General features: G+C 39.3%; 1 long non-coding RNA gene across 2 annotated transcripts; it reads left to right on the top strand.

Moving 5' to 3' along the window:
- Nucleotides 1-3: 3 nt before the first annotated feature.
- Nucleotides 4-21,861, top strand: LOC115344939. 2 transcript variants are annotated; one of them, XR_003924685.2, is made up of 4 exons: nucleotides 26-373; nucleotides 1,082-1,220; nucleotides 18,855-18,957; nucleotides 20,367-21,861. It is a non-coding gene; the product is annotated as an uncharacterized LOC115344939 (long non-coding RNA). The 2 variants fall into 2 exon arrangements; XR_005933049.1 differs by lacking the exon at nucleotides 18,855-18,957 and having other exon boundaries at nucleotides 4-1,220.
- Nucleotides 21,862-22,915: the final 1,054 nt, after the last annotated feature.

Genomic DNA, 22,915 nt, shown 5'->3' with positions numbered 1-22,915 from the left:
GCCGCGCGCGCACGCCGGAAGCCGTCAGCGCCGGCCGCCGCCCAATCAGCGCGGCGACGCCCCCCCTCCACCGCCCCCCCCCGCCCGCCCCCGTTGCCATGGCGGCGGCGGCGGCCCCGCTCCCCCGCCGCCTTCCCCCGTCCGCCACAGGCCGCCCCGCTCCCCGGGCCCGCCGCCGGGGCTCTCCCGGACAGGAGAGCGGCCCGGAAACCGAGCCAAATGACCGGATTTATTTTTTTTTCTTGTCGCGTTTCGCCGATGCCGAGACGGGGACAGTGCCTCGGGGGGGGGTCACCGAGCTCTCCTCGGCTGCTTGTGCAGACAGACAGACAGACAGAGACTTCCTCTACCGCCGCAGGAGCGCATGCAGGAGGTGCTCGGGGCAGCCGTGGCAGGGAGCCGGGCAGGAGCAGGGTCCCCCGCCGCCCGAGGGGAGCAGGCCGCAGGCCCGGGGGCTGCTCGCCCGTCTCCCTCCGGGGCGAGGGGCTGCCCGCCCGCTCCTCTCACACCTTCCCCTCCCCGGCAGCCTGCGCCGCAGCGGGTCTGTCTGCCAGCTCCCCTCGCACAGAACAAAATTAGGCAGCTGTTGAGTATTTATCATTAATACCGTGTTACTTCACAGCTCGACGTCCCAGAAGAGCTTTTACTCTCCCCAAGAGGTTTTGCCCAGGTCTGCTTGGCAAACAGTTTGCATTTGTCTGGTGGACTCAAAATAAAGGAAAGAATAGTATGATCTCCTGGCTTGTCTCTGACAGCCCGGTATGTTTTCCTTGCGTTGCCCGAAATTCCACTGACTTCCACGAGACTCGAGAAGCCGGGAACAAACCTACCCTTCTTACTTCTGTGCCGTGAGCTGTGTCAATCCACTATGAATAACGGCCTGTTACAATCAGGCATAGCAGAAATAAGTGCAAGGGTTTTTGTATAGTTACATGAGTTACGTACAAATAATGGTGGTTGTAATGTTTTTTTTCAGCCTTGAATTTTACAGACTAGTGGAACAATCAGAAATTTTAAAAACACCAGAATATAGGCCATAATATTTGACTTTTTTTTTTCTTTTCACTTTAATCACATCCAGATATTGAGAATGAGGAGAAGACAGGGCATTACCTAATAGGATGAAGAGGCTATGCAAACAAACATGGACTAATCCAGTGCCATGCAGCTAAGATAGAAGGACGTCCTGGTCACTGTGGAACAGTAGCAGCTTTACCTGGGTATGAATTGCTTTCTAATATAGATATGTTTAACATTCATATTTTAATCTGTTTTTCAGGGCATGACATTTTGTTACTTATACAAGTAAAGGTTTTACATTGCTGGTTGAAGCCAGATGCGTAAAGCAATTGCCTTAAAAGCCTGCTCTTTGTCCAGAAAAATTAGTTAATCTGTGTATCTGAAATCACTCAGCTTGTTGTTGTTGAACCCAGCATAGAGGGCTCGGACAGGAGAACTACGCCCTGCTTACTGCTCTGCTGTTAGACTTGCTGGGTAATTCTGGACACATTACTTAACCTGCCTATGTCTTAGTTTCAATAAACTGGATATGGGACCATGCCATATCATACTGATGCTCATGAATAATGCATCTGCAATATCTGAATGAGAAATGTTTTATTTTGCATTCAAATCATCTGTTGATTTGTCAGACAGAATGCTTCACCTATGCCTCCTCATGTACAATGATGGCAAAATTTACTCTGCTCTGAGGCAAACTATGTTTTAATTTGGTAGACCTGAGGAAAAAAAGAGCAAACTAAAGAGCAAACTGCCTTCACTAACTTTTCTGAGATTAGATATTCGCTAGATCCTTATATACATTTAAGATTTTAATTTTATTGCATTAATATACATCCCCTGGAACTTTATCACATGAGCCTCTTCCTACCAGGGATTTAGACTGTTAGTTAAAGAAAATGCTGTATGACAAAGGGTTAGTTTGAGAACTGCAGTCAGAAATTACAGTGTAATTAAAGTCACTCAAGAAATAGTGATACTGAAGTCTGGCAATCACTGCAAAAGAAATGGTTAATTTGCTGCTTCTGGCATAGCATATAACATTACACATCAAAGGGATGCAAGTTCTGTACCGGAAGTAGGCCTATTAAGGAGGAACTTAGGTATTGCACAGTATAGTCAGTAAATCCATCACTGTTCTTGCTACCAGCTATTGCTGTCAGTTGTTGGGTAGCCTTAAAAGATTTTGGTGTTTTATTAAAGGTCATGTACAATGCAGGAGAGGAAATATAATGTGGTTTGAACGGAAATCTATTTTAAAACTTATTTTACTAGTTTAGTTGAACTGAGATATTACTTCTTGTTCTAAAGAAAAAAAAAAGCAGTGTCTGTAGGAAGAAGGTTGCAGAGCATGGCAGCAACCATGAGGGAAGCAACCCAAGAGGGAAGTTTTGTTGTGGTCTTTACTTTTCAGTGTCATTTGCTGCGAGCAGGGTAACAGAGGATGTCTCCTCCATGCCAGTGCATCCACTAGTGTGTCAGTGGAGAAGGAGATCTGTCGTCCGCATGAGTGGCGCTCAGGAACACCGTAACGCCCCAGAGATCCTGCAGAGTGTCGGTATTTGTGAAATACTTGAACTGTGCTAATAGTACAGTGTAATTATAAGTAAATCATAGCTGCAGACATTTAATTTAACTACACCCAATATACACAGGAATCAGTATTTCTTTTGTAGGTCAGTCATACGATGCAAAGAGATCTTGAAGTGGAAAAGCTTAAAAATCAGTGAATTGATGGGTGAAAATACAGGGTACCACGTACATTTGAATTATCTTCTTTGTGTATATATTGCACATATTCCATTCTGTGTACGTTCTAGTTAGTGCAGCTTGCTTAGAAGGTTGTAAAGAAATAAGCAAACAGAAGGAAGTAATACTTTTTTTCTATTTTCAGAGTAATTTTGTATATATACTTCATAACTTAGGTTTTTTGCAGTAAGTTGAAAAGTAACCTTTGCATAACATTGTGTAAATAGAAGATTTCTGTTCCAAAAAGCTAGTGTCCACTCGCTGCTGCTTATAAAGCCACGGAGAGAACTACCCACAGTTTCCTAGTAGAAGTGTGGTGACTTGCTGTGACTTTTGTGAGAGAACAAGTCTTCGTGGTAGAAGATAATAAAACCATGATGTCTAAGCAGAGTGCTGAAGCTTAACAGATAATCTTATACTGAGTTTAGTAGACTTTTATGAACTTGCTGATTAAGTGCTCCATGCTTATCCTAATGTGCGGGCATAGAGAAACCATACAAACAGAGGCAGGAAATACTCAGAACAGGAAGGGAGAATGAGTTACTGGGGCAACTGTCCCACAGCTCTGCTCAGTATAGCAGAGGAAGGAGGGTCTAGGAGGAACAGATGACATCTCACACACAGCACGGCAAACAGCGTGTTTCTCAGCCCCACTTGCACTTCCTACAGAACCCTCTCTCTCAGTGTAGGTGTATAGGATTTGCACATGCCAACTCTGTGCTGGCTGCGGAAACTGAGGCCAGTTCCTATGTTGATGAGGCCGGTTCCAATGTTGTTTTGGCAGAGCAGGGGAAAGGCATTCTACGTAAGTATTAGTATTACCTTTTTATTAATCTGTTTTGTTTCTTATTGAGGCATTTTACCTTTGTCCCAGAATTATTTCATTACTTTACCAAAAATAGAAGATTAGAAATATTCACAGAAAGCGTCCCTTAGAATTGACTGAACACTGGGTATCATTTGCTGGATTTATGAAACAGTGGATATAGTAAGTCAAAAACATTCAGGAAGTCTGAATACTTCTAAATAGATCGTGGTTTCAAGGGCAGATAAGCCCTCCACAGACACACCTCCAACATTGTATGACTACCTCATTAGCATTAAGGGACTCTGACCTTTACCAAATCTTGAATATCTAACTTTCTTGGTTATCAAAACCAACCTTGCTCAGGTGCCAGAAGCAGTGTTGTCATGGGCGCCTATACAGGATAATTTTCCTGCTAAGAAAAGACAACTCTGGTGTCGAACTGCGTCGGACAAGAGTGCACAGCAGGCCTGGATTTCTGTGAAGGACAAAAGGGTCTGGATTCTCCTCCCTATAAGCACCACCCATTCTGAGTCATCTGAGCTGGAAGTACTGGCATAATTGCAAAACATCTTCACACAGATGGTATGATCCAGTGTAGGTTACACCAGGACTGGATTCTTCAGTGAGCTATTTGGCTGTGTAATTAAAATATGACAAGGAAAGGTTTTTACTCTTGGGGATTTTTCAATAACATTTCTTCACAGAGTGAAGAAAATGTTTTTCCTCTTTAGTGTCACAGGGTTACAGAGTATGAATGTTTATTTTTGTTGACTTGTTTCCACAAAAACATAGGAACAGATTGTAAAGGTCACTTTTTTTTAAAATTCAACTCCAGTTCGGTTCCATGTAGCATCTCTAGTGTGTATCGCATCTGCCATTCAACATTTTTAAAACACAACTTCAAACAAAGTTATCTTACAGAGTTCCAACACTGCAAATCATAATGAATTTTGATCACTGTATATGTGATGATGCTTTGTCACAAAGGTCCAGATCCCTGCAGGGCATATACTTACGCTGATTTTACTGAAAGTTAGGGGCCACAAACAGTTTTACGGTAAAGAAAAATCTGCCTTTTCAGCTATTGCTTCTTACTTGAAACACTTTAATTTCTGATTACCTAAGCTGAAGCACTGAAATGTGCAGATGAGGTGTGTTGGACACTGAACACCTCACTCATGGCAAGCCTCTGGATGCTCTGGACCCTGCTCTCCATTGCACTAAATGTTTTGTAGTTGTTCAGGCATGTGCAGCGGATGCAAAGTATTAACAAATCTGAATTCTCCACTTATGTCACTGGTAATGTTTTGTGGACACTTTGCAGAGATATAAATGGGAACCAATGGAAATTCAGAGTTTCATGAATCTGATTTCTAGAGACTTGGAGTTCTTTTTATACCAGCTGAAATCAATTAAACCATTTTCTGAAAATTAGGTTCCAGATATTAAAGTCTGGCAGGCAAAGCTGGGTTACCCAAAATTAGATGCCACCTCTGAAAAGATAATTGTAAGAGATTATCTCACAGGGGAAGTCTGAGACAGAGCCAAGATTAGAATCTAAATCATCTGATACCCAGTCCTGTGCATTAATCACAACACTGATTTTTTAATACTGTGAGCTTGAATCCTGACTTGTTAAAAAATAAATGTCGTTTTCAAAACTCATCCACAGCATATGCAAAACAATGTTTTGATGTAATTTGCTGATGGTAGAATCCTGATAGCTGAAGTCTATTTGCACTTCAAATTTTCAAAGAATGTGGTTTCCAATCAGTTCATCGTTGCTGTGAAGTTAAGCCCCATATGAGTGAATGTTACTTTTAACAAATTGATTAATGGCTTTTTTTTACCATTCTTTATATGTTTTCTGCATTTTTAAATTCAGTTTTTACAGAACACTTTTACATGAGTGTATGCTTGGTTGCTGTAAAAATGCAATGATGGAATGCTGTCATTTAGAAAGAAAATATTGTTACATGCTAGATTTTAAGAATAGCCCTTATTATATTCTTTTTAGTAGGAATACTTAGAAAAGAAAAAAAGTTGCAGAGAACATGACACCTTAGGTAACAGTAATTTATGTGTATTATTTAACCAGTCTGTATTTACCTGCAGTAATGACTTTATGGTAAAGTATGACCTGAACAAAATGCAGTCACTGGTAATCAAGTTAGCTTGCATTTGTGTACATGTATATGTGACCATAAGGATATTGAATTTGTGATCAAAAGTTGTTGTCAGCACCCCATTGTGATAGATTGATCTGTAACGATTATTATGTACTCAACAGCTCATGTATAGTTTTCACAGAGATGATATACTGCAATGTTTCACAGATGTAAGTGATTCAGTGTATATTTTAGGACGTATGCAGGACTATATGGAGCCTAGCTCCATGTGAGGGTAAGTTACGGGGAGAGTAAATGAAAGGTAGCGTTGAAGTGTGTTATAAGGATCTGTTATTTTAATTCATTTGAGGAAAAAAAAATGTTCTGTACATACTAGAAACTAGAAAGCTGTGAGTTTTTCCATTTCCCTATGAAGAAAGGCTGAGAGAGTTGGAGTTGTTCAGCCTGGAAAAGAGAAGGCTCCAGGGACACCTTACTGCAGCCTTTCTATATATAAAGGAGGTTTATAAGAAAGGTGGAGAAAGACCTTAGGAAAGGACTTTTTACCGAGGCCTGTAGTGAGAGGACAAGGGGCAATGGTTTTAAACTGGAAGAGGGTAGGTTTATATTGGACATAAGGAAGACATTTTTTATGATGAGGGTGATGAGACACTGGAACAGGTTGCCCAGAGAGGCTGTGGATGCCCCATCCCTGGAAGTGTTCAGGGCCAGGTTGGATGGGGCTTTGAGCAACCTGGTCTAGTGAAAGATGTCCCTGCCATGGCAGGGGGTTGGACTAGATGACCTTTGAAGGTCCCTTCCAACTGAAACCGTTCTGTGATTCTATGATTTTACGAGTTGCAGTGACTGAAGCAAGATGACCAGAAATTTCAGAGCAGAGCGTGCCATGGAAGTAGGACATATGGGCTTAGTAAATAGACCATGTGCAAAGATATCAGAGAGATTCAGTCCTGATTGAGTCAATGCTGCAAACATGCAGCATGCAAGAGGTTAGGAGACGGAAACATCTGCACCTTGGTTTGCTGGTCTATGGGATGCAGGAAAGCCTACTATGCTGCTGTGCTGCAGGGTTTTTCAAGCTCTCCTGCCTGCCAGTGCTGGTCCTGCAACACTTGGAGAGCTCTATGTAATACTTTGAAGACCAGGGAGATTTGACTAAATGGGAGACATTTCAGAATTAAGTGCAATGTCTTTCATTAAGTAGCTTTTCCAGAAGGCATAAGAATTGTCAATATATGATATATATATCATATATTGGTTTGAATTGCACCTCTCTCTTTTTTTTTTTTTTTTTTTTTCCAAAAGACTTGGTTTTTTTTAAGCCTTTTGTTTTTAACAAAGCCCAAATAGATTTTTCAGAAATGCTGGACATTTGCAAAGTCCATTGATTTATGTGCAGTGCAGCAGTGCAGATGCTCAGCACGATTACTTTTTTACCATACTCCATTCAGTGGTAAGAACTTTATCATATGAAAGCAATCCAAGAACTGCTTCAAAACTGATGTGCTTTCTTTTTTTGCCTTTTTTTTTCTTCCTACTGCCATGGCACAAGAGAAGTAATACATTCAGTGTTAAAGTGAGAACTAGTGAGTACTGCCCTTGAAATTCGTAACTACAAGCCTCTGGAAGCTACCCTGGTTAAATGAAGGCCAAAAACTTACTAAGATTGAGAATGAAAATGGGGAAATAGCTCAAATAAGTGGATGCACCACTAGCTTAAAATAAGGAAAACTTCTCTGAAAAATATCTGAAGCTTTCAATTATCAATTTTACAGAGATTATTTGCCCTGTATTTCAAATGAAATAAGGCAAAACAGAAAGAAAAGGAAAGGAAAGGAAATAAAGGTTGGAGTTTTTTTCTAAATTGCAGGTGAAGGTTGGGTGTAGTCAAAACTTTTGTATGAGAATTTTTATGCTTCCTTACAGGGAGGATATTGAGGTCTCAATCTAGACAATAACACAGGAATGTGCATTTACTCTGGATACCAGTAGCCAGACTCATGAAGAGGAAGTCTCAGATGTGAATAAAAGACTGTGAGGTTGTCCCCTAATTGATTAGAAGCAAAGAACTGTCAGATATCTGAAGTGTGCAAAGCATAAGACTGTCCTCTAATTTCTCAATTTTGGCAGTTTTGATCCCACTTGTACTTAAAGTTAGTATTAATCATGGGGAAAAAATGCAACCTTTCTCCCTTTAATCTTTTCTCCCTTTAATCAACAGTTTATAAATGCAGTAGCACATTTCAGATGTCAGTAATGTATTTTTATCTGGCAATTGATTAATGTGCATAATAAAATGGATAGGCCTGTCTGTTGAAACATAGAACAGTGAGACACAGCATAGTGCTGCTTGAGAAGGAAATAATCTCTTTTTTGGTTTTTCATTAGGTCTAATAGCTTTGGATATCCATGGAAATATAACTGTTCATAAGACAGATACAACATATTGCATAGTTGCTCTACTTCCTGTAATTTATGTAAATATTTGTGTCTGGTTATTTTTGAAGAAACAGCCTTTCTACATAGAATTAGCTTTACAAGCAAAGGGAGTATTAGAAGAAGCACCCTCATCAGGTTACTTACTAATCAGCCAGTGAGTGACTAGGGATTTAAGACAGGAGGTGGCAGTCTTGAGTAGCAACTCACTGCTGTCTCTGCTTAGTTAAGCTCAGATCCGAACTGGAGGCAGAGCTGGGCACAAGTAACTCTGGATCTGAGCCCTTTTTCTTAAACATCGTAATGACAAGCAGCTTAGGTACTGCAGATGGCAACAAGTACCTTTGTCCTTTGTGCCTGATAATTAAAAATGCAGCTAAGTAATTTAATAATTTTAATGTAAGGTTGTATGTGCTTTCCTAGATTTTTTAATATTTGGATCAATAGTAGAGGGAAAGACTGCAGCACAGTGGAGAGGCAGAATTTAATCTTTCTCATTCTCATCTGGGTTTGTTTCTTCTAACTAGGAAAATCATGTTGCAAACAAGAATAATTCCCAATAAAATACTGTATTGTTTTATTCAAGTAAGAGGTGTGTTCAATCCTGGTCCTCCTTTTAAGTATCCTGGAAGGTTGAGTGATCCTTCACCCCCTGACTGTGGTCTAAAAGTAGGTCATGAGGTATTCTATCTCCCTCATGAACTACCACAAAGTAATGGCAAGAGAACCTACTTTTATTAGTGATATCACTGATTGAAATTTTCTAATCAACAAATCAGCACAAAACCTTGCAATTACCCGGTCTCAGCAGAGAGGGGAACTTGATGACATAATTGTTTTTCCCCTGTGAAAATGCTTCGTTGGAAAGAGACAAAAAAAGATTGAATGAATCACAGTAGTTACATGCGACATCCCACTTCTAATCTTTTTGAAGAATGTGAACAGTACCATTCACTGGGTAACCAAGAGAGTTCTGCAGCGTTGCTTATTTCTGCTGGGTATTCATAATAGGAATTTTACTTGTAAATTTTATTGTAAATTTTGTATATCTATTGATTGGTTTTCCTACATCCCCGCATTTTAAAAATACGTATTTTTGACCAAATCTCAATTTACAGTTTTTTCATTCAGATGCACATGAAAAGTGTTCCTTTAAAAGTTTTCAAAGCAACAAATCCTTCAGAGTGAGTTACAACTCTGCTCTACCTAGAAAGTATACATGCATGTAAGCCTTGATAACAGAACTAATTTCCTAAGCTTGTTTTTTGTCACAGCCTGTAGACAAAAAATACAGTCTTTTTTTTTTTTCCCCTGTGGCTTGAATCCTTCAGTTAGCCTTTGCATGCACAAGTCTGTCTGCTCCACACAGACACAATAGTCTACCTGGATGTATCTGAATGCAAGATCAGGCTTTCTGTAACAGTCCAGTCCTGTTAGACACAGCAGACATTGTCATGAAGCCTTTTGTTTAATCTTTTTCTTAAACAAACATTTTCCTAAGTTTGCATAAGCAGTCGCCCAGCCATGGCTTCCACACAGTCCTTTAATAAATAGCAGGGTGTGGTGATTAAATTTCCTCAGAGGCTTTTCTTCCATCTGACTACCAAAGAGTAATTTATTCCTCAGTTAACATCATCGCTTACTTGCCTTGTTTCTTCACCTCCTTTGTCTGTCGGAGATAAATCGGGAAGTTAATAGCTGTCTTTTTAGTGCAAAAAGGGGGTGGGGGATGATTCTTTGAGCCTGATTCCCTAAAGAAATAAGGCTTATGTGATCATACTCTGTCTATTCCAACATTCAGCACTAATAACATGGAACCCCGTTGGCTGTTTCACTTCATATGGAAGAGAGACAGAGGACTCTAGTCTTTCAGCTTCGTAGCAATTCTATGAAAATGGATGGCTGGGAGGAGGAAAGAGGTCTTACTACTACCTCCTAGCAAGGGAAAGCTTGCAGTGTGAACTCATTAGACAATTGAAAATTCATTCAGGCTCTCCTTTGAGGCACAAATGTCTGAGATGCTAGTCTTCACTAGTTGCATTGCTGAGAATTTATTCACATGGTGATAGCTTTCACTTCAGTGGACACTAGTGAAGACAAGGCACAGGCACTATTTGTACTTTTGGTTTATGGAATTTCTACAGTGACATGATCGCTATCACAATGTGAACACATGCCTATCCTTTGTAGTGAATATAAGGCTGTGTCTCTTATGTGTAGATGGGGTACTTGGGTATGGTTGTCATGGTGCTGTTTCAGATAACTATCTTTAAACATTCCTGTATCCTTCTGAAGGTGGAATGTACTGTACTTGATGCTGAAGAGGTATGAAACGCACACAATTTTTGAGTGTCTGTGAGAGAATAAGATATTTTTTCATTTAGAAGATATATGCTAGGTTCCAAATATCAAAATGATGCAATTTTAGATTTATTTGCGGTCAAGATGAGCACCTGTCTTTTTGTGTGTGTTTGTTTTTTAAATAAGACCACTGAAACTGTGAAAGAATGTGCAAAACTTGCTTCATACAGCTGATCAGTACTGATCAGTACTTTTAGGTTGAAGGCTGAGTCTTAACAGTTGTTCTGTGTATGAGTTTAATTTTCACTCCTTCACAGTCATGTTTATGGGATTGGAGAATGTGCCAAAAGGTATTTTGCTCTATGAAAAAGTGTAATAAGTTGGGCCTTATAATGTCTGTGTTGCTGGAGAAATATGGTTTTCTTTTCTTAAGTAGGTGTTTTTGGAGTCTTAAAGACTCTATTTCTGTTTCTTGGTTTTCTTAGCACAACAGTAGCTGCAGCCTTGGCTAGTTTAGAACATGGACAGATATTTTGTTCCAGATCCAGATGTGCAGAGAAAAGAGATTTTCCATCCACAGCCATATGAGTCCTTCTAGCTGCTACATACTGACCTGTCACAGAGCAGGTTTTGTGAGTTCTCTCTAATTCACATAAAGCATAATTAGGTAGATTATTTGAAGCAGTTTAAAATCCTGGTCTGAGATATGGCAGCTGGCTTTGCCTCACCTGAGTTAGCAGTACTCCCATAAACTCTTCTGTTAGCACATCTGAAGAGTGGTGAAGAACTTCTGTGGTTTTAATCCTATCCACTGGCATTGCTAGATGTAACCTGAAGCCCTGTTGATAATGCACAAGCATATGGCATCACGGGCAGGACTTCTGCCTACACAAAAGATAAATGAATACCACTTGGGGACTTGAATATCTAAGCTCAACAAACAGAAAGAAAAAGACTGACTCCTATATTTTTACAAACTAATGCCAGTGAGCAGAATCACATTTTAAATAAGGCCACATGTGAAAATGGTTTCCTATACTAAGAAAAATTGTAGATAGGTGGAAACAGGGTATTTGAAGAGCTGTTCAGTGGTTTGGGGCACTAAGAACATCTATTCTGAGTGTGGAAAAAAGTCCTCATTGGAGTTTTTAAGAAAAAAATGTAGTTGAACTGTAACTTGGACTGCGAATGGCATGAACAGATGTTTAGGGAACCCTAGCTCTCTGCATGGTAGGAAAGTCTTAAGAGAAATGAGCAAGTAGGTCCACGAGCAATGGAATCGGTGAAGCTTGGTTTCCAATGGATCTATGTCTCATGCAAGTTTTTCGCCTGGCCTGGATGGTCTTTTTGTCTGTCCTAGATCAATCATCTGACGTCTGATAAGAATGGGGCTTTTGCAATATCCTTTTCCATGGCTGGAGGCACCATTTGGATCTCCTTCCTAGCTGGCTGCCTACTTCCACTAAACTTGTGACAACTTTGTATCTTGAAATCTGTGGTTCACTTTCACATTTAGTTGAAAAGCAGACACTGCATTCAAAAGTTACTCAAGGAGGAAGTGAAGACAGTGGAATAGGCACTCATACACAAAATATGATGACAAAGGCCTTTTTTCCTTAGGAAATCGGAACAGTTGGAGAAGGCACTTCCTCCAGATTTGGTGATTTCCAGCACTGGCAAGGTAATCTCAAATTTGGGCATAGAAAGGGAAAATGGAAGCAGCACTAAAACCTCCTTTCACATTGCGGCCCTTGAAGCTGTTTTGTAGAGAGCTGGGGTACAGGTTTGTAACACTGTACTCTTGTGGAGGGTTTGTTGGCATTTATTTGGAACTTGGTTATTTATTAGGTGAAAATATGTAGTTAGAATTCCAGATGTTGGTCTAAATCTATATGTAGATTACATTTTTTAAACTATTTGTTAGGCAGGTGTTGCTGATATGATTAATTTTGCTTAAACTGTTAGTCATTCCAAGGTAATATATATTTTTTTTTCTAGGTGGGAGCTGCAGTGGGTATGAATGAGAAAACAAAATCCAGTAACAGGGGCGTAAAACAATCTACCTGGACATGTATCTAGAACAATTTTAATAGGCACATTTTGTGAACCAGAACAATTTTCTGTAGTTGTTACCAACGTTTTTATCAAATCTTCATCCTAGTAGCTCAGAACTCCATTGTTTTGCTAATGCTTGGTTGACTTGAAAAATAACCCTCCTTTGACTGTTTGCGAACCTGTAGCTGAAATATGTGGTAGTGGCAGGCTATGCTTTTGTGCTAGGGAAAAAAAAAATTTTAATGGAAAATGAAAGAGGAAACTATCAGAAGAACTTTTCAGAATAAACAGCTGTATGTTCTTCCCCTCCATCTCTGAAAACTTAATTTAGCTGCAGGCATGGGTTTGAATAAGCTACCTCATGTTTGCTAACACCAGCTAAAAACTTATTCTATACAGTGTAATGTATACCTAGTATCAGACTCGGTAAGAAAAAAATAGGCTTCATGGATGTCATTGCATGTAAAAATAAATACATGTCTTGACTGCACAAAACAAAATGCTTTATCTAGGTGCTTATCCAAGTGCAAAAGTTTTTCCACCAAATAAAAAATATCTGTTGAGATAACTAGGATGGAAGAATCTGTGTAGATAGGTGTGATAAAAAGACTTCTTTGCCTCAATGAAATTCTTAGGAAGAATATACCAGCCACTAGGGCTTGTAACAGAATAATATTTCAGTTAAACAAACTATAACTTACACTTCTAGAAAGTAGTAATGCTTCTACAAGAACTATATGTAGACTAGACCCTAGGATATGTTGTCTAAAAACACAGTGCTTATTCAGGCATAAGTTCCTTTTAAATCTGAGGAAGTTAATTTCTATTTTCTGCTTTTATATCATTTCATATATTACTCTATGAGATAGTAGACTTCTGCATTCAGTTCCTGCCTTCCAAGCCTTACTTTTTCAATTCTAATAAGCAGTCTTCTTGCAGGGCATGAGCTCTACTTTCAACAGTTGCAGTTTACAATATTGAACAATACTGAGGTAGGTAGATTAGAATTTCCCTCTTTAAGGAATTCAGGGTGGTGCCAAATGACTCCTTCACAACACTGTGATACAGGTGGCATGACTGGTGTGTTCAAATGACTCCTGCCTGAGCAGTGCCAGGGTTGTTGTACACTAGCACAGGTGTCTTGACTGTTCACATCTGTGCTTGCACAAGCTTAGCCAACATCTGAATCAACTCCAGGGCCAAGAAAGGTAGTAGTGGTGGGTTTTCAGGCTCCTTAGACCATTTTCCTGCATTGAACATAGTATTTGCCAGCAGGTTAGTACTGAGCCTTGGATATCATTTATGAGTTTGCTGGGTACATATGGTAAACAAGAGTTGTCTTCCAATTGAGGCCTCCTTTAGATACGTGAAGGTTAAGTGCCCTGTTTCTGTTTGTATCAACACCTTATGTACTACGTGAATCTAAATGAGTAGTTTGGGGTGCTCTTTGTACTTGGAGCAGTATGCGAACAAAATGGTTCTCGTGATTCTGCAAGTGGAAGAGGTCTTTTTGTGTGACCTTGGCAAGCAGACATGGGTATGTGTTCATGGCTGCAGGAGGGACAAATAGTTATGGAAGCTGGAGACCGGGAGAGTACTTATGAGAAGTATCACTAAATGTTTACCCTAGCCTGAATAGTCTTCCTTTGGCACTATGTATTGGAAGTATCTGTATCATGGAAAACAACATTTAACCACAAAGGCTATGTAGAGTGTGACCCTAGTGCCCAAGAGCACAGATGATACCCCTAGCAGCCAGGGTCTTCCTCTTAACATGCTCAGCATAAGTCACAGCATCTCAGATCACGTTTTCCAGTTCCACTTTCAGTGTTCCTTGGGTAGTATTTTGAATATTGTCAGCTTAAAACTTAACTGTTGCTCAGGAATATTTCACTGGTTTCATTGGTGAATATCTAAGAAAATCTGAAAGCTACAGCTCATGAACAGGACAGTCTTTCATTTAATTTCTTTTTCTTTCCTCCTCCCCAATTTTTTTTTCTTCTTGAAGCTGGCAAAGCCTTGCATGTCGGGATTTTTTCTCTCTGGTCTCATGCCCTGAAATATGACCTCATCATTCCAGACCAATTTGTGGCAGTCATTTAGCAGTACCTCTGCTAGATATGGGATATTAAAGTTAAGAAAAAGCATGTAGTTTAACTTCTAGAACCCAGGCTAAAAATCTAGTGCCAAAGCATGGAAAGTCTGTTTTTTCCCAATGGAAATGAATAGACTGAATTATTGAGACAATAAAGATGGAGTCCCATGATGGTATTGGACACAGCTTTGCTTTTCTTATTGAAGAGAGCTCAGAAGTAATTGACAAAGTAAAATGAATCACACCCTAAATTCCAGCCAGCTTCTCTCAGCAAATGGTCAATAGCCAAGAAAGAGAAACAGGCAATTCAGAAAATTATTCATTCCCTCTATCTTTGATACCCATTTCAGGATAGAGGAACTCGTCCCTCACAAGGAGGAAGGGATGCTGTCTTGTATGTGCAGCTATCATTGCTCAGCTTTCAAATTAATTCTACTCTAGCCTATCCAACCTGTTTTTGTTACTGGAAACAAATGAAGATGCAGTCAGTATTTGCAAATGCAAAGTTCTGCAGAAATATAAGTCATTCTGCTATATTTCACCCTGCTCCACAAAGCAGCAGAGAAGATTTTTTAATTTACCCACTAAGAACGAAGTGCTGATTTGGCTCTGTGGTTCTTGGAAACTGTCTGCTCTTCTACTTCCTGTTATTTTCTCAAGCTGTGTATTTCAGATGTGAACAGGGACCTACTCAAAATCTCTTTATGTTTGTAGTGGTATGACATGATTCCTTGGACAGATGTAGATGGGTATTATTTGCCAGTAAAAACAGAATGGAAAGCAAAAGCATGGCATAAAGTTTTCTCATTTTAGTTCTGAGGATTTGATGCTTACCACCAACACATCATGGTTAACAGCCTTCCCCAATGCTCACCTTGCTTGACATGTTCAGCAGAGGCTGCATGCTAAATCTCACTTCCTAAGACTTTCAGCACTTTGCATGATTGTTGCTCCTTTCATCCTGAGACACGCTTTACATGGACACACAGTGAGCTGGTCCGTCCTCGCTTTTGTAGCGTTGGTAGCAGTGCTTAGCAGCTCCTTTCACACAGCTCTGCTGCAGTCTGGCGTTGTGAAGTTGTCTGCAGGCCAGACAGTGCTGCAGGAGAAGCAGACACTTTTGAACAAAATTTCTGGCTGCATTAACAGATGATTAAATTTAAAGACGAGGCATTGCCACTGTGTGTGTTTGAACAATTGTGGTGCTTCAGTCTATGCTAGTGTTTGCTGACATATGTAATTTAGAGAATTTTGTTCGTGTATGTTGGGAGAGGGGAATATATCACTGCAGTGATCTGACACCTCATCTACGTTGGTGGCCTTATTTCAAACCGTTTTGGATGCCAAATTGAATAAAGTGCTTTCAGAATCTGTGGATGACCCGGCAGGAACTGCATGATTGTCCTTAAAACCATTTGTACTTTCTGTTTTGTGACCTTGGCAGATCAGTGACTGGGAAAGTTGTTCACATGCCATCTGCACCTGCTAGCTTTGCCATGCAGCAATAGGTCATTTCCTTTCCAAACATGACTGGCTTCATGTGGGAAATTGGCAGCTCTTATATGAGAGCAGTAGATTCCAGTTTCCTCTTTTAGCTTTTCACTAAGATAGGAAAGGAGTTGTTATTGTTATGGTCCCAGTGCTCTGTGTCAGAGCTCTCTTCCCCACATAAAGGCTTTTTCAGTCATTCAAAAACAGTTCGTCAATAGTATACAGCATCATATCTTGTATTGTGTATGAGATTGCCCCGAGGTAGTTTTTTCCCAATATCATGGGCTTAATTCTAAACAGAACTGCACAACCTACAGTGAAAATATTTCCCTCTTCTTTTGTCTCTTGGTCTTTCTTCCTCTCTGTGAAAGAATAAGAGAATGCAGTCTAAAGTGGCTATCTGGCGGTAGGGCTTAAGAAACAACATAGTGGAATTGAAGTGTACTTTTCTCCCTATTTCTTTGTCATAGCAAAAAGATGAGGTGAAGTGGCGTTCATTGTTCTTTCAGTTCTCTTCTCCAGAAATGATGGAAAGCTGTTGTGACTTCTTTGTAAGGGGTGTTTAAATCAGCAGGTAGGGAATCAGTGGTGTTGGGCAGGACGCAGGCAATTGCCTCATCTGCAGTCTGAAGTATTATCTTTGCAGAGAACTGCAAAGAAGCTATGTTGCAGACAGCAAGGTGGTGAATTTTGTTTCCACTCTTAACAGCATAAAGCAGCTGCATTGGCTTTACAAGTGATTCAAAGATTTGCTTTCCCTAAAAGTTAGGGTAAATTGTGTGTTGCATCCAATGTGTATCTTTATAAATGTGCACCATCTTTTTCTTCCTGTCAGTTACTGGAGATGGAGATAGAATCATGTGGTTTTGTCTGTGCTTTTTTGTGGTGTTATTAATGAAACAGGTAATCCTATTTGTCTTAAAATCAAGGCAAGTATCTCTTGTGTTCTGTCCATCTGTTCCAGACACGAACAACATGCTCATCACCATGGTATTGGAACAGTCTGGTACACAAATAGCAATCAGCGGTTATTAACATAATATTATTACTTGGTCCATAAAGCTAATATTGGCAGAGCTACTAGACATCACACACTGTGAGACAGTTTCTCAGCTGATGTACTTTGTTCTGCCAGAATATGGTAATATTCTGTATAAAAATCAGTAAAGGATGCATTTTTTATTATTTCATGCAAGCAGCATAAATTGCCAGTATAATATATATAAAAATTTTCTCTTTACATCCAGTCATTTACAATCCATTGCTATCTTGTTATAGAACAGCATTCTGTAGAAAACAAAGGGCTTTTTTTAAGATGCATTAGATCAAATCAAACCACTGAAAGTTTCCTTTCTCCCCCAGCTGTTGGTATGGACTGATACAAGAGTGGCTTTTTACATGCAGAAGGCCATTTATCTCAAACTTGAACTAGACAAGTTAAGGTTTATTCAGCATGCGATCCACTTCTGTAGTATTGGAGGGGTGGCATGTGATTGCAGCCCACCAGGAAACTGTAAGTCACTCTCTTTCTGCACACACTAAAGCAGTTGCTTCAATACCTTTTGAAAAGAGTAAAACTCGCTCTCTGCTTTTCTAGCCTGTGGAAGGAACATGGACTGTTCAGACAACTCTTTTCAGGACTTAGCTTACCAGGGAAGCAGACTGCAGCCCCCCAAAAGATCCTGAACACCCTACAAAATTTAGAGGTTCCCTACCTGTCCTTAATCCTCTTCATACATCTCATTTACACACATTCAAAAGTCCAGCTTCAATGTCTCCTTTTGTTTGGTCACTTTTCCTATGATATGATGTAAAGATTTTTTTCAGAGTTGAACAGCCACATTTTTTAAATCTCTGGTATTTAAATTGCTGGTTAAAATGAGTAGATTCCTCTCAGGTGGCACATTTGTGCCAATCTGGTTAAATGAATAGCCCATCTATATATAATTTTTCTTCCCTTCTTAATCAGAATATATTCCTGGGAGACCTATTTTGCAAGCTTGTCTACAGAGACTTCCATACAGAAGCAAGATGGAGCCTTTTCAGCTTGCAGCTTCACAGTTGCTTGTGTTATAACTATGAAACAAAAGTGAAACCAAGTCATTATAGTTCCTAGTTTTTACATACAACAACTTCTTCTTGCTTTAGGTGGCAAATTGCTGCTAAACTAACATTTCTGTAAGTGTTACAGTGTCCATACAAGTGCTGCTACAATGAAAGGGAACATCTTTATCTGAGCTGGTTGTTATTATGTCAGTAGGCACAAGCAGATTGCGTCAGCCATTATTACTCTTTTAGTGAACATGAAACTTACTGGTCATGGTATTGATTCAGTCTCTATTTTTGTATCAATAGCTTTTTTAAAAAAGTTAACTACAATAATTAAGCTTTACAATAAACTAATGAAAAATGTAAATGGCTTAAGAACACTGTTGCCAAATAGGCTATATATGTGTGGAGCCTAACTGAAATTGATGGCAAGGCCAACAGGAATCTTGTTGTAAAAATGGAGGATCATTCCCTACAGTTCAGCTGTGCCTTGCACACTTAGCTTTTGGCTCGACTGTGGGAAGGAGTCTCAAGTACTGGGTGACTTTCATACATGTCTAGATACAATGAAGGGCAAAGTGCAGCATTTTTATCCTGTCATTCCCTTTTATCAATCTCAGTTATTAAGCAGTTTGTGGATATTAAGATCAACCTTGCCTTAAACATTTAATAGACATTTCTTATTAGCCAACCTACATGTGTCCCATTACATTTGTTTCAGGGCCTGTCTCATTGGATGCATACCAGACTGTCCTTCAGGATATAGTCCAGTGAGTAGGAGTAGAAATGTGTTTTAACTTGGCATAATTGCAATGAACATAAAGGTATGGTTGGAACTTACTTGGAACGCTCTCTTCTGTCTTGCTGTCGTAGGCCAGTATCTTGGTTCTCTGCCGTCAATTGCTTTGGAGCAATGTTACTGAGAAGTATGAGTCATTTCTGGCTCAGTTTAATGGGTTTATTGGGACTGAAAAAGCTATAGCTGGACCAAATGCCATATCCACTGTTCATTTTATGTAGCTTTTTATGATGTACAGTGACTGCCCACCAAAAGAAAATGAAGATGCATCGCTTCAGCTTTTGTAAGAAAGATCTGTAACAGGTTTTGCCATATCCATGAATAGAAAGTGGTTACAGAGGTTGTTATCTTTCTCTGCTCCCATGGCTGCAATGTACATCCCAACATTACATGTTGCCACTGCACAGTTTCCCCTTGTCGTCTTAATTTTAGATAGGCTGTATCCTCCTCAGTAATCTTTCAGGTTTATGACATGGAGCTTAAAATGCAACCACTAAAATAGGGTGGATGATTATTTTGCACAATTTTGAATGACTATTCAAAGTAGGACTTGGGGGAAGAGTATGGCCTCATAGTTTTGTCGGACTGGGTGCCTCCCAAAATAGCTGCTCTGAATGGGGTATCATTCAATTTGCGAAATGTTAACTTAGTACATAGGCATACTCTAGAAAATATCAGGTGGACTGTTTTGAATTAATGAGGGAGCCTGGGGTTTCTGATATTGTTAGTTACATGTTGATAGAAAGCACAGTAGTCCATTGCCCTTTCTGAACTATAGTACTAGAACAAAAAGCAACGAAAAATCATCACAGCAGAAGCTGTCACCCTTGTTCCCATGTGTGCTATATCTCTTCCATGGGGATCTCTTGTGGACACCAAATAGGAAAGCAAATGTAGTTGTCCTGATTCTTTTTTTTTTTCTTTCAAGTGCTATCTCACATAATAAGCCTTTGTGGCTTTCTGCCTCACCCTACTTTCTGATGCTCTTGATTTAGATATGATATTACTATGTCTTTTGAACCATGTATTTTAGCAGATTTTGTATTTGGACGTAAAACTCCAGCTATGGAATGAATATTACATGGGGCAATACTGTGTTAGATAACAGATGAATTTGAATAATGTCATGTATTTAAAATGTGACCATTTTTGCACAGTACAAAAGAATCTCATTACTTAATGAACATAGGCAATGCATGCAGTGTGTAGGGAGTGATTGCATTTAACTATGAATTACCTGATCTTTAAATAGCTTTTTTTTCTTAAGGTAAAAGGAGCAAATAATTTCAGTACCCTATCTTGAGTAACATTCTTTGTAATTATTTTTCACCACAATAGCCAGTGGAATGTAAATAGTTTTTTTTAATTTCTTAGTGGTAAATTTATAGCTCCTGAAATTATATATCTGTTCTCTCTCTTTTTGTTTGCTTTTAGGGAGAAATCAGAGCTGCTTCATCAGTGCCATTTTCATGCTGTGGTTGGTCTCAGGAAAAGGATTGCATTGATGAATTAGTGCTACAACCCTCCCAGCCATGGAAGAATACATCTTACAAGAAAATTCATAGGTGACTAATAGGCTAGATTGGTCATCCCTCACCCACAGTGGTAAGCAGACTTCTGAGATGTGGGAGAAATGTTTTGGTATACCTGGAAATCAGTCAAGATTAAAATTAAATTAAGCATCTAAACACAGAATTTGGAATTTAACATGCTGTGCCTTGTGAACAAAAACAAAAAAGAAAAATTAATTTCCACTGTGGATATTTTAGTCTTGAATCATGCTTTTTTACTACATTTCAGCAATGTCCTGTATCTTAATACCTTTGCTTTCATGTTAGTTTGTTTTTAAAGTTTGTCGGTCATTACGCAATGTCATTTAGAATCAACTTAGCACCTTTCGTTGTGTTGAGTAGTTCCAGTGAATAATGATTGCGGGATTAGCCTGCTAGTAATTAAATGTTGTTGCCTTTTAGCTTGAAAATGAAACACCTCTATGGAATTTAAGAGTTTCTTGCTTTATTTAGGTTGTGTGTCTAAATAGTATGGATAGGCATACCAGGTCAGTGCAGACACAATGCAATCTTAAAAAAAAATAAAAATTAACAAAAGCAAAAAGAAAAGAGAGAGGGAGGGAGGAAGAAGAGAGCAAGAAAGTGAGAGAAGGAGAACAAATTCACCCAATCATTAAAACTTTGAATAGCATGGAAAATTTTCCACACTTAGCTGAATCCTGAGTGTAATTTCCTAATTTTGCCGTTGTATGATCCAAATAAAGGGTTCATGTCTGTACTCATTTTCACTCACAGATGGGTCTTCAAAATTTGCAGGTGATAAGTTGTGTAAAATAGGATGTATTACCTATTTGTTGAAGCCTATAGGTGTACCTATTTCAATAAAGCAGAAGCTAGATTCCTTACCATTTGTGGACTAAAGAACCTGCTGAATGCTTGCTTCCATATTGGCTTTACTACTGTGCAGAGTTTTACCACTTGAATTCACTGATTAATGTTTTAAGCAGAATGAAACCTTTATAAATTTTATTTTTTCAAAACATGCTGCCAAAAATCACAGTATTTCACCATTCAAAGACAGTTCTTTGCTTCTTCAAAGACTTTATTAAACTGATCTGTACCATCCTCCTCACAGGACTGTAGTGGTGTACCCTCGTATGATACAAATTATAAGCTTCTGTCTGAAATAACAGGGATGATACCTAATCCTGAACTGACAGCTGAAGGATTTTAAATAAAGGTTATCAATGACAGTTCTGTAAGCTAGCCTCAGTTCTGTCTGTCCTGTGCTAGGATGAAGATGAAGGCATTTGACTCTCTTAACAAGAGAGAGGCTCTAAAAGCCTGAGCTTTTATCCTTGAGCTTTTGTTACATTTAAGGATTCATGCTGAATAACAATAATAAAAGATTAATCCCATCTGGTTTTCTGTTGATTGTTAGTTTAATTTAGTGGATGACTACTCAAAGTTTAGTCTGCCAGACAAGGAAGGTATGCAGTTATCAACATTACTGATAGGATAAACCAATTATGTAAGCTTATTTTCAGATCTCTCCAAGTCCCATAATACTTAACAAAGTAAAACTCTTCAGTTGAAATGCACGTGTTTACAGAAAGATACAGCATCAAAGAGATGTTTCATTTAGAGCTTTGGGTAGACTAAGTGGCCTTGTTGACTGATTCTTTGCCTGTTGCCATTTTTAGGCATGAAATATAGCAGGAAACTGAAAAGAAAATATGGACAAGAAAAAACAGAGTCATAAGAAAGACTTTTGAGAGTTGTCAGAAAGACTTTTGTGCTTAGAAGGCTGTGGAGGCCCGAGCACTGAAAAGATCAGTATGTGCTGTATTTTGGGGCTCTAGTTAGTGCTGCATCTTTGAGCTGTAACAGTGTTTCTCAAACTGTGTGTCCAACCATTGCCTTGGCAGGACTCCAGGTTAATTCTGTGTAGGGAGAGGAAAGTGCCCGTGGGGCTTGGCAAAAGTTGCTTGTCCTTTCCTCATGTAGATATGCATTTGTTCCTGGCTAGTGTAGGAGGTGGCTCCTCCTTTCTCTCTGCATTTGTAGGCTCCATGAAAACAGATAATTCCAGAAGACAGTCTAATATGCAATTGCAGACCCAAATGTCATTGTAGAGGTCCGAGATTCTCTCTCCTGACACACAGCTAAATTGTACATGCATGTGCAAGCAGTTTCACAAGCCTACTAATGAATGCCCCAAACCAAGTTAGATGGAACTTACAAGGGATGAGTAGGGAGAGAACAAAACACCAAGGAGCAAGAAAGATGAAAAAGCACAAAGAACAGTGAGAAAGAAATTCAAAGCATAGAACATAGAATGTAAACGGGTATTATCTATGCCACGCTATGAAAGGAGGGCATTCTGTTGTTGAATCACATGTTGCAGGCCCCCATAAGTGTGCAATACACAAAGTATGGAAGATGTTGTGCAAGGCAGGTGTGTAAAAAGGA

The sequence above is a fragment of the Aquila chrysaetos genome, chromosome 8 (genome assembly GCF_900496995.4).
Source record: "Aquila chrysaetos chrysaetos chromosome 8, bAquChr1.4, whole genome shotgun sequence".
In the NCBI taxonomy this organism is placed as follows: Eukaryota; Metazoa; Chordata; class Aves; order Accipitriformes; family Accipitridae; genus Aquila; species Aquila chrysaetos.
This window is presented reverse-complemented; position numbering and strand designations above follow the sequence as displayed.